At 40.1% G+C, this 10,315-nt stretch overlaps 1 protein-coding gene across 1 annotated transcript in view; it reads right to left on the reverse strand.

The window, feature by feature from the left end:
- Positions 1-5,534, reverse strand: part of CNTNAP3C (contactin associated protein family member 3C) — a 121,544-nt gene extending 116,010 nt beyond the window's left edge. Inside the window, exon 1 of the mRNA XM_031661622.1 lies at positions 5,359-5,534. The gene's annotated coding sequence lies outside the window, so the exon portion shown is untranslated. The remainder of the gene's footprint in view (positions 1-5,358) is intronic.
- Between the last annotated feature and the right edge of the window lie 4,781 nt (positions 5,535-10,315).

Genomic DNA, 10,315 nt, shown 5'->3' on the forward strand with positions numbered 1-10,315 from the left:
TACCCAGTAGTCATTCAGGAGCAGGTTGTTCAGTTTCCATGTAGTTGAGTGGTTTTGATTGATTTTCTTAGTCCTGAGTTCTAGTTCGATTGCACTGTGGTCTGAGAGACAGTTTGTTATAATTTCTGTTCTTGTACATTTGCTGAGGAGTGCTTTACTTCCAACTATGTGGTCAATTTTGGAATAAGTGCGATGTGGTGCTGAGAAGAATGTATATTCTGTTGATTTGGGGTGGACAGTTCTGTAGAACACTATTAGGTCCACTTGGTGCAGAGCTGAGTTCAATTCCTGGATATCCTTGTTAACTTTCTGTCTCGTTGATCTGTCTAATGTTGACAATGGGGTGTTGAAGTCTCCCATTATTATTGTATGGGAGTCTAAGTCTCTTTGTAAGTCTCTAAGGACTTGCTTTACGAATCTGGGTGCTCCTGTATTGGGCGCATATATATTTAGGATAGTCAGCTATTCCTGTTGAATTGATCCCTTTACCATTATGTAATGGCCTTCTTTGTCTCTTTTGATCTTTGTTGGTTTAAAGTCTGTTTTATCAGAGACTAGGATTGCAACCCCTGCTTTTTTTGTTCTCCATTCACTTGGTAGATCTTCCTCCATCCCTTTATTTTGAGCCTATGTGTGTCTCTGCATGTGAGATGGGTCTCCTGAATACAACAAACTGATGGGTCTTGACTCTTTATCCAATTTGCCAGTCTATGTCTTTTAATTGGACCATTTAGTACATTTACATTTAAGGTTAATATTGTTATGTGTGAACTTCGATCCTGTCATTGTGATATTAGCTGGTTATTTTGCTCGTTAGTTGATGCAGTTTCTTCCTAGCATCAATGGTCTTTAAATTTTGGCATGTTTTTGCAGTGGCTGGTACCGGTTGTTCCTTTCCATGTTTAGTGCTTCCTTCAGGATCTCTTGTAGGGCAGGCCTGGTGGTGACAAAATCTCTAAGCATTTGATATCTGTAAAGGATTTTATTTCTCCTTCACTGATGAAACTTAGTTTGGCTGGATGTGAAATTCTGGGTTGAAAATTCTTTTCTTCAAGAATGTTGAATATTGGCCCCTACTCTCTTCTGGCTTGTAGAGTTTCTGCCAAGAGATCTGCTGTTAGTCTGATGGGCTTCCCTTTGTGGGTAACCCGACCTTTCTCTCTGGCTGCCCTTAACATTTTTTCCTTCATTTCAACTTTGGTGAATCTGACAATTATGTGTCTTGAGGTTGCTCTTCTCGAGGAGTATCTTTGTGGCCTTCTTTGTATTTCCTGAATTTGAATGTTGGCCTGCCTTACTAGGTTGGGGAAGTTCTCCTGAATGATATCCTGAAGAGTGTTTTCCAACTTGGTTCCATTTTCCCCCTCACTTTCAGGCACCCCAATCAGACGTAGATTTGATCTTTTCACATAATCCCATATTTCTTGGAGGCTTTGTTCATTTCTTTTTCCTTTTTTTTCTCTAGACTTCTATTCTTGCTTCATTTCATTCATTTGATCTTCAATCATTGATACTCTTTCTTCCAGTTGATCGAGTTGGTTACTGAAGCTTATGCATTTGTCACGTATTTCTCGTGTCATGGTTTTTATCTCTGTCAGTTCGTTTATGGCCTTCTCTGCATTGATTATTCTAGTTATCCATTCTTCCATTCTTTTTTCAAGATTTTTAGTTTCTTTGCACTGGGTACGTAGTTCCTCCTTTAGCTCTGAGAAGTTTGACTGACTGAAGCCTTCTCCTCCCAACTCGTCAAGGTCATTCTCTGTCTACCTTTGATCCGTTGCTGGCGATGAGCTGCGTTTCTTTGGAGCGGGAGATGCACTCTGATTTTCTGAATTTCCAGCTTTTCTGCCCTGCTTTTTCCCCATCTTTGTGGTTTTATCTGCCTTTGGTCTTTGATGCTGGTGACATACTGATGGGGTTTTGGTGTGGGTTTCCTTTCTGCTTGTTAGTTTTCCTTCTAACAGTCAGGACCCTCAGCTGTAGGTCTGCTGGAGATTGCCTGAGGTCCACTCCAGACCCTGTTTGCCTGAGTATCAGCAGCAGAGGCTGCAGCAGATAGAGCATTGCTGAACAGAGTGCTGCTGTCTGATTCTTGCTCTGGAAGCTTCGTCTCAGGGGTGTACCCGCTGTATGAAGTGTGAAGTGTTGGTCTGCCCCTAGTGGGGGATGTCTCCCAGTTAGGCTACTCAGGGGTCAGGGACCCACTTGAGCAGGCAGTCTGTCCGTTCTCAGATCTCAACCTCCATGCTGGGGGATCCACTGCTCTCTTCAAAGCTGTCAGACAGCTGTCAGACTCCACTCAGAGGTGGAGTCTACAGAGACAGGCAGGCGAAATTTTCAATTAGTGTCAGAAGAAGTTACAGAAAAAGGAATAACAAACATATGTTAAAATAATTAAATGGTTTCAATGGCACATCTTGTTTTTACATGTAATATACCACAGATTTCTTCTTAGCTTCAAGTGATGCAATGTGAAAGGTGTAGAAATGCACACTGACCCTTAGTCTCTTAAATTTACAACAGGCTGGCCAGGCGTGGTGGTTCACGCCTATAATCCCAGCACTTTGGGAGGCCAAGGCGGGTGGGTCACGAGGTCAGGAGATTGAGATCATCCTGGCCAGCATGGTGAAACCCCGTCTCTACTAAAAATACAAAAATTAGCTGGGCGTGGTGGCGGGCACCTGTAGTCCCAGCTACTTGGGAGGCTGAGGCAGGAGAATCACTTGAGCCCGGGAGGCAGAGGTTGCAGTGAGCCAAGATTGCAACACTGCAAACCAGCCTGGCAACAGGGCAAGACTCCACCTCAAAAAAAAAAAAAAAAAAAAAAAAAAGAATTACAGAAGGTCACTTTACCCTCAAACTAACCAATACCATGTTAGAGGCTGTACTGAAATTCTAACTATGAAGATGTGGAAAGCAAAAACATATTCAATTAGTTACAATCCCATCTGTGCAATATTCATGATAGTGCATTTTTGCAAGTTGAAAGTAATTCTGGATTATACTTCATAACTTATGAAATCTTTGGTGGAAAAATTGAGTCTTCCCCATTAAAGGGAATTAAATAAGTTCCTTATAAAAGTGCATTAACTTGTTTGGCCTATGGGTTCCTCATTTAGTGGCATGGAAGAACTAGTGTACGTGTGGCATCCAAGAGGCATGAAGAAAGACACCTCCAAAAAGTCCATTTTGATCCCTTACACTGGGCCAGACGGGATGCATAGCTACCTTCTTCCCCTCTCACCCCTCAGGCCAAGGCTTGAGCTGTTACCATGGCATTTTCCCATCACACTGGTACAAGGCACCGGGCTGCACAACTGGGAAACTCCTTGTTTTCTGCCTGCTAATTTTCAGTTCTGAGATCTTGACACTCCACTGGAGAAAGGCTTTAATGTCTGAGACGGGGGTCATTATTTGTTAGTTTAATTATTTATGATCAGAACATTTGTTCAGTCACTCTTCCATAGACCATTCTGAAACTAATAAAGGATATTAAAACACTAGAGATAATCTATAGCCTTCAATAAATCACTCCTAATTTGGAACTCCGTTGATGAATACTGCAGGCTACCATGAGGGAGAAGAAAAAAGTCAAAACCAATTTAAAAAAGCAACAGCAATGAATTTGTAATAAACTCAGTTGGTAGCTAGCTAAAGTAATAAAATAGACCTGTTTTCCTAACTTCATTAACATGAAAATAAATTTTATTAAGATTGATATCATGCTTTTTTGCATGATGAATTACAGGAACATGAACTAAGAATAAAAATGATCCCTATGATAAAGAATGCCATAGTCATGTACTTTAGGACAAAATATGATTTGACATCAAGAAGAGCTATGGCTTGAGACTACCCTTGTTTTCCTTTATCCCCTGTGCCCAGGCTTAGTCACTGTTTCAATGATAAAGACCATCCACTGAGTCTCTGCAGGAATAAAATCTAAAGTAACAAAACAGAGCCCAAATCTCTGCAACAAATGAAATCACAGACTTAAGAAAAATAAAAAGAAAAATGAAAACTTAAGTTGCTCATGCTTCATAACCATACTGCCTATAACAAATGCCAGAACATATTTATTTGGTCCAATGTATAATGCACTAAATGTGCTTAAATACAGAAAACACCAAGAAATGCAACAGGGAGTTTAAAAAAAAAAAAAAAAGAGGCTGGGCACGGTGGCTCACGCCTGTAATCCCAGCACTTTGGGAGGCTGAAGAGGGTGGATCACGAGGTCAGGAGATCGAGACCATCTTGGCTAACACGGTGAAATCCCATCTCTACTAAAAAAAAAAAAAAAATACGAAAAATTAGCCGGGCGTGGTGGCGGGCGCCTGTAGTCCCAGCTACTCGGGAGGCTGAGGCAGGAGAAGGGCGTGAACCCGGGAGGCGGAGCTTGCAGTGAGCCAAGATCGCGCCACTGCACTCCAGCCTGGGTGACAGAGCGAGACTCCATCTCAAAAAAAAAAAAGAACAAGGGCAATAAGAAAATAAGAAAGCATAATTACATAAAATACAGTGTACACTTTTGAATCTTTTTAACATACGCCTACAAATACATTTTATTAATAGTGTAAATTTAATTTCCTCTGAGAAGTTATTCAAAGACATTCCACCTGAGTTTGTGCTCAGAAAATGCCAGGATGATTCCCTGTCATGATGTATTTGGTGTTTAAAGTTCCCTCTAATTTACACAGCAAGACCACATTCAATTTTCTGCACTTCTGCTAAAGCATATGTAAAAGAAACACAGTCCTCACGAGATATGTTTACAACTATGAATGGAATCATCACAGTGGAGCATGAATAAACCATCACATGCTTACTTCTCTACAGTAGATGCTAAAGAGAGAATCAAGTCCACCATAATAAGAAATAAACTAAGAATTGTAGTTAAAACACAATAAAAATCTTTTTAAACGCTTCTTTACTTCGCCTATTTTCTCATCCAAATAGGAATAATTAAATAATCTGGGACAACAAAATGTATACTGTGGCAGAAAAAAAGAATCCAAAGTAAAAAAAAAAAAAAAAAAGGACATGGCAGAATCTAAGGCCTTTCACAAATAATACTCAGATATTGCAAGGGGTATACAAAGAGTTCAAACACTGACAAAGTCAGGTGTGACTCATTCAAGGCACACAAACATTGTACCAAGGGAGACCCAGCAAGACCAGGAAGCCGAAGTGATCAATTTATTCCTGTCAAATACATTCTTGGAGTTTCAAATGTGAACAAATATGCTTATTCAGAATTTTACTTCCTTCTGTGAAGTATTAATCAATTATAATTATGTTGTTAAATGAAAATCCAATGACAGTCACCAAGGAGCAATACAAGGCAAAAGGCAGACTCACCATCTCTTCGATTGAGCCTCGAAAAGCCAGGGCCGTGGCTGCTGGACAGCTCTGAGGAGCTGCTGAAGGATGACCTAGGCAAGGCAGAGGCCAGTGGGGCATCACAGTCAGCTGCCGGGAAAAATACCGTGATATGGTTAACACGCAGATTGCAGCCTGGGAGAAATAATAGTCCAAAAATATATATGAATGTATTCTAGGATGTATGGCAATCATCACTACATTTTTAATTCTTTTAAATTTTTAAAATTTACAGTGCACTATAATTTACACAGAGTAAAATTCCAGAGAATGTATTTAATTTTTTAAAAGCGTACAACTCTATTTGTTTCGACAAATGCATTCAGCCATGTAACCTCCACCATAATGAAAGCACAAAACAGGTCCATTAGCCCTCAAAGTTCCCTAATGTCCCACATTTTCTCAATTCTGCAGGATGTCTGGGTGCACCACCCATCCAACACGACTTTAAACTCAATTTGATGCTTAGGTTCTTTAGGTACACACACACAGAGGTAGTGTGAATTCTGTGCCCAAACCTCAAGAGCGGCTAGAAATTCTCACAGTGCCCCTGCACAGAACCTATGAGGGATGAGACAGGTGAGGTGCACCAGGTATTCAGGTCAGAGTTTTCAGTGCGTGAAGCCAGGACCCAGGAAAGGCAACACCTGCAGTGATGAACTAAATAAAGCTCACCCTGCAGACCTCTTCAGAGGGAATCACTGGGGGACATTTGCCTACAGGAGATGGAGGCTCCTCCTTTTTGCCTGGTAACTTGAGCACTGCAGGAACATGCCCTGCCCTTTCCAACCCAAGGACCCCTGCATGTCACCCTCACCTCAGGGTGACTATTGCTTCAGCTCTGTTCTAAAAGAATTGCTGGGGGTTAAGTAGTGTTTGACCCATATCACCTTATTTGTCATAAGACCATAAGGACCCTCAGAGCCCTCCTGCTCCTGGTGTTCCCCACCGTCAAACTTGAGGAGCCCCTGGGACCATTCCCACCTTGGGTAACTCTGTTCCCATGTGTAACCATGGGTAACAGAAGCACCCCAAAGGTTACCTCTCAGTCCCGCAGTCCAATCCTGTAATCATTGTACTTTCAGGCATGTCATATATTTTCTCATAAAAAGGGTACCTCTTCTAGCATGGTTATTGATCTAATAATGTTAGACATAAGTTTTCTATCACACATTAGGATATTTCTGTGAAAGAGGAACGTTACACCTTGAATATATCAGATGATTCTGAACTGCATATTTTGTATACACTTTTTTCTTTGTGAGCAACTTGTTAAGTCACAGAAAGAAAGAAACCAGAATTAACTAGATTCCTATGACTCAGCAAAATGTCAACTATGTTCAGTGAGATAGATAAGAGGTAATTCAGGGTCTCTCCTGATTTGTTTGGTTGAGTACATGATACTGCAACAACAGAAAGAAAATTAAGTGTACATAATTTGCCTAGTGAATATCATTTCATAAAGAAATACTGGAATTATAACTGCTTTTCTAAAAGCACGCATTGCCATGAAGACAGTGACATGTCTTTAAGACACGACAAAAGAAAAACTCAATAATTCATTGTGAAGCACCTATTCTACAATAGTGAAAACAGTATTTCATTGCTTGGTAAAACATTCAGAGTATCTGACATAGAAACATTTTTCTATATATTCCCTATAAGTGACAACGTTACATTTATATAGATGAGTCAGACACTGGGATTTTTTCCACATAAAGAGCAGCATAATCTAGCTAAGAAATCGCATTTAACATCATTAGCATGAAGAGCACCCCACATTTTCACACAGCAAGAAGCCAGTGAAATGTGCAGAGCTGTTAAGAAAGGTTTGCTTTCTCTACGGTTTCCTTAAAGTGTCCCCCTCAAAGTTTATGCCACAAGAGAGGCTTTCTCAATTTCCCCAGCACACACGCTCTCTGGATAACACTGTGTAGTCAGGATTCTCAGATGGCAGCAAATATGCTTCATAGTGGACTAAGAAAAATAGATAAATACAAATCCAACTGGCTAAGAACTTTACTTACATTTTCTAAAAAGGCATTTTAAAACTGTGAAGAAGCTAAAGTACAAGAAGGCAACTAAGGCTCTGCTCCATCTATAGACAAGTCCCACACGGCCCCGAGTGGGCACAGCAGGATCCAAGAAGGAAGGACATCATTCAGGGAAGAGTGGCTCCTAAGCCTGTCTGCCTGATGTTTTTTTCTCTTGGTTCTTCTGGGAAAGAATAAAACAAATCCAAGGACATCTAAAGCAATATTGACATGTTTTGGGTAAAATCTGTTCTTACATTAGAAAAGCAAGATAGCTGTTCTCATGATGCCTCTGTCCTGCAGTATCATGCAATGCATAAAACAGCACTGGGCGTTCCACCTGTCCCTGGGATTCCTGGCTGACATGTCTAACTCTCTCTGTGGAATCATGAGCTCTTGAAGGCACAATAAAGTCTTTCCCAACTTTGTGGGCGCTATACCTAGCACAGAATCTGAAAGATAGCACATGCTCAATAAACTTCAACTGAATATTTACTAACTATGTAAAAGAGAATTATTAACCAATAAATTTAATTAAACTTAATCTTCCTAAGCTAGCAGAGTACAATTTATTAAAGTCCAAACACAAGAGGCCTAGAGCTGTTATCACAGATTCACATCTCTAATAAAAATAATAACCAGATCTCAAGAGAATGTTCTAAATAGGTGTAATAGATAATATTGCTATTCTTTCCCTTGGTTTCTCCCTAATTAATTTTCCGATTGTGTGTTTCACAAGTTTCAGATGATTTCCAATAGGATTAAGGTTCAAATATAAATCTGTAAAGACAGCTGGAAACAAAATTACTGAAATTTTCCATTTCGCCTTTGGAAAATTCAAGAGTCAATAGCATGTGTTTGCCAAAGAGTCACCTTGTAATGAAGAAAATTTCTGGCACTGGCTTGAATAAATCTTGCCCTTTAAAAAGGCAATAAATTCGGACATGGTGGCTCACACCTGTAATCTCAGTACTTTGGGAGGCTGAAGCAGGTGGATCACAAGGTCAAGAGATTGAGACCATCTGGCTAATAGAGTAAAAACCCCGTCTCTACTAAAAATACAAAAAATTAGCTGGGTGTGGTGGCATGTCCCTGTAGTCACAGCTACCCAGGAGGCTGAAGCAGGAGAATCACTTGAACGCGGAGGGCAGAGGTTGCAGTGAGCCGAGATGGTGCCACTACACTCCAGCCTGGGCAACAGAACGAGACTCCGTCTTAAAAAAAAAAAAAAAGGCAATAAATTTTATAAAATAAAAGAACATATCCAGTACCTAAGTTTATTGTTTTTTCCCTATCATTTTGAATTCTGTGAACACTTTCTTCCTAGAAAGAATTGTACACTACTGAGATGTAGAGGGGAAAATACGGTGGGCACCCCACAAGTGTTACAGGGGATGGATCTCCCTCTTCCTCAGCTTATTTGGAAATCTGGTTAAGATTCACTATATTTCCATGTGCTTGGCTCAATATAGATGGTTCCAGCGTCTTAATGTGCTGTTACACGTATTGATTATTTCATATTTATTCTCACCATCTAAAGGCAGAGATTCATTGCTACACAGGTGAATTTTACATTATTGTTCTCCTAGAAGATCATGGTTGAAAATGATATAAAATGTTTTATTCAGGGTTATTTTATATATGTTCAAAAATGGTGGACTTCCTTAAAAATCACATGTGCTGAACTGGGTAGCAGCTGGATTCATACTAAAACTTGCAGGTTTGAAGAAGAAAAGCATTTGGAAAATGCAGAGAATAAACACAGTATGGGGTGGTGACTCAGGTGAAGGCTCAACAATGGTTGAGAGAGAGGTAGAGATAAACCCATAGGGGAACCCACCTGCTACCTTTCATGCAGCCACCTCAAGTAACAACCTTGAAGATGCATGGTAGACCAGAGAGTTTTAGGCTCATTGCACTTTCCTAGGCTTGTTGATTTAGTCTCGGTGATTAGCTCTGCCTAGGTTCCTCCCTCCCCACTCTATGGTCTTGATTTGTCCCCTGACCCCTGCCTGGCATCACTCTTAGCTTCCCACCTCTCCTTGACAAGTATTCCCAGCATGCTTTCTGATTCCCAGCATGCTACCTATGTAGGATTTGGGACAGAAACCATTTCTTAGTATTATGTTCATGAAAGACAGCAGAAGATTAAAATTAGCCTATGGGCTTCCTGTATACAAATCAACATTGCATTCACAGATCTGCTCATTTAAGACAATTTTTACGACATGAATATGAAATGATTAAAAAATAAATTTGACGAATTGCCCTTACCTAAGACAGAGATGATACACTTTTCAAAACACCATTTCATTTGAGTATATTAATTCTTGCACTTATTTAATAAAAGTGTATTGAGCACCTACCATGTGGAAAGCATCATGGGGCATAAAGAGAGACATGGTTCTAGGTTCAAGAAGTCCAGAATCTAACATGGGAGGGAGATGTGTAAATATCTGTTATAGGAAATAAACAGAAGAGCAAAACACTTAGATACTACTATTTATTCCAAAACATAGGGAAGCATCTTAATTGCTTAGGAACAAAACAAGCCTCTGAAAGAGCAAACACTACTAGGGTAGAGATGTGTATAAAAGTGCTTCTGGAAAAGACAAACATAAACCATGCATTTTCAAAGAGCAATTTGTTGCTTTGGGATCTGATGATAAGAATGAAGAAAAAAAAAAAAGAACGCATGGATGATACATGTACAGGTTTTGTCCGTATCTGCAGAGGAAACAGGAAAAGCTGAAAGGCGGGGAGACAACTGACCCCATGGGGAGGAGCTTTACGTTCAAATAACGACATCTTCTGGCATCTGCAGATGGAGCTCTGAATTCATTATAGTATTACTTAAAGGACTTTATTAAAAGATCAAACCACACTGCACTTGTGGTTGAATG

This window comes from Papio anubis, unplaced genomic scaffold, assembly GCF_008728515.1.
Source record: "Papio anubis isolate 15944 unplaced genomic scaffold, Panubis1.0 scaffold205, whole genome shotgun sequence".
NCBI lineage: Eukaryota > Metazoa > Chordata > Mammalia > Primates > Cercopithecidae > Papio > Papio anubis.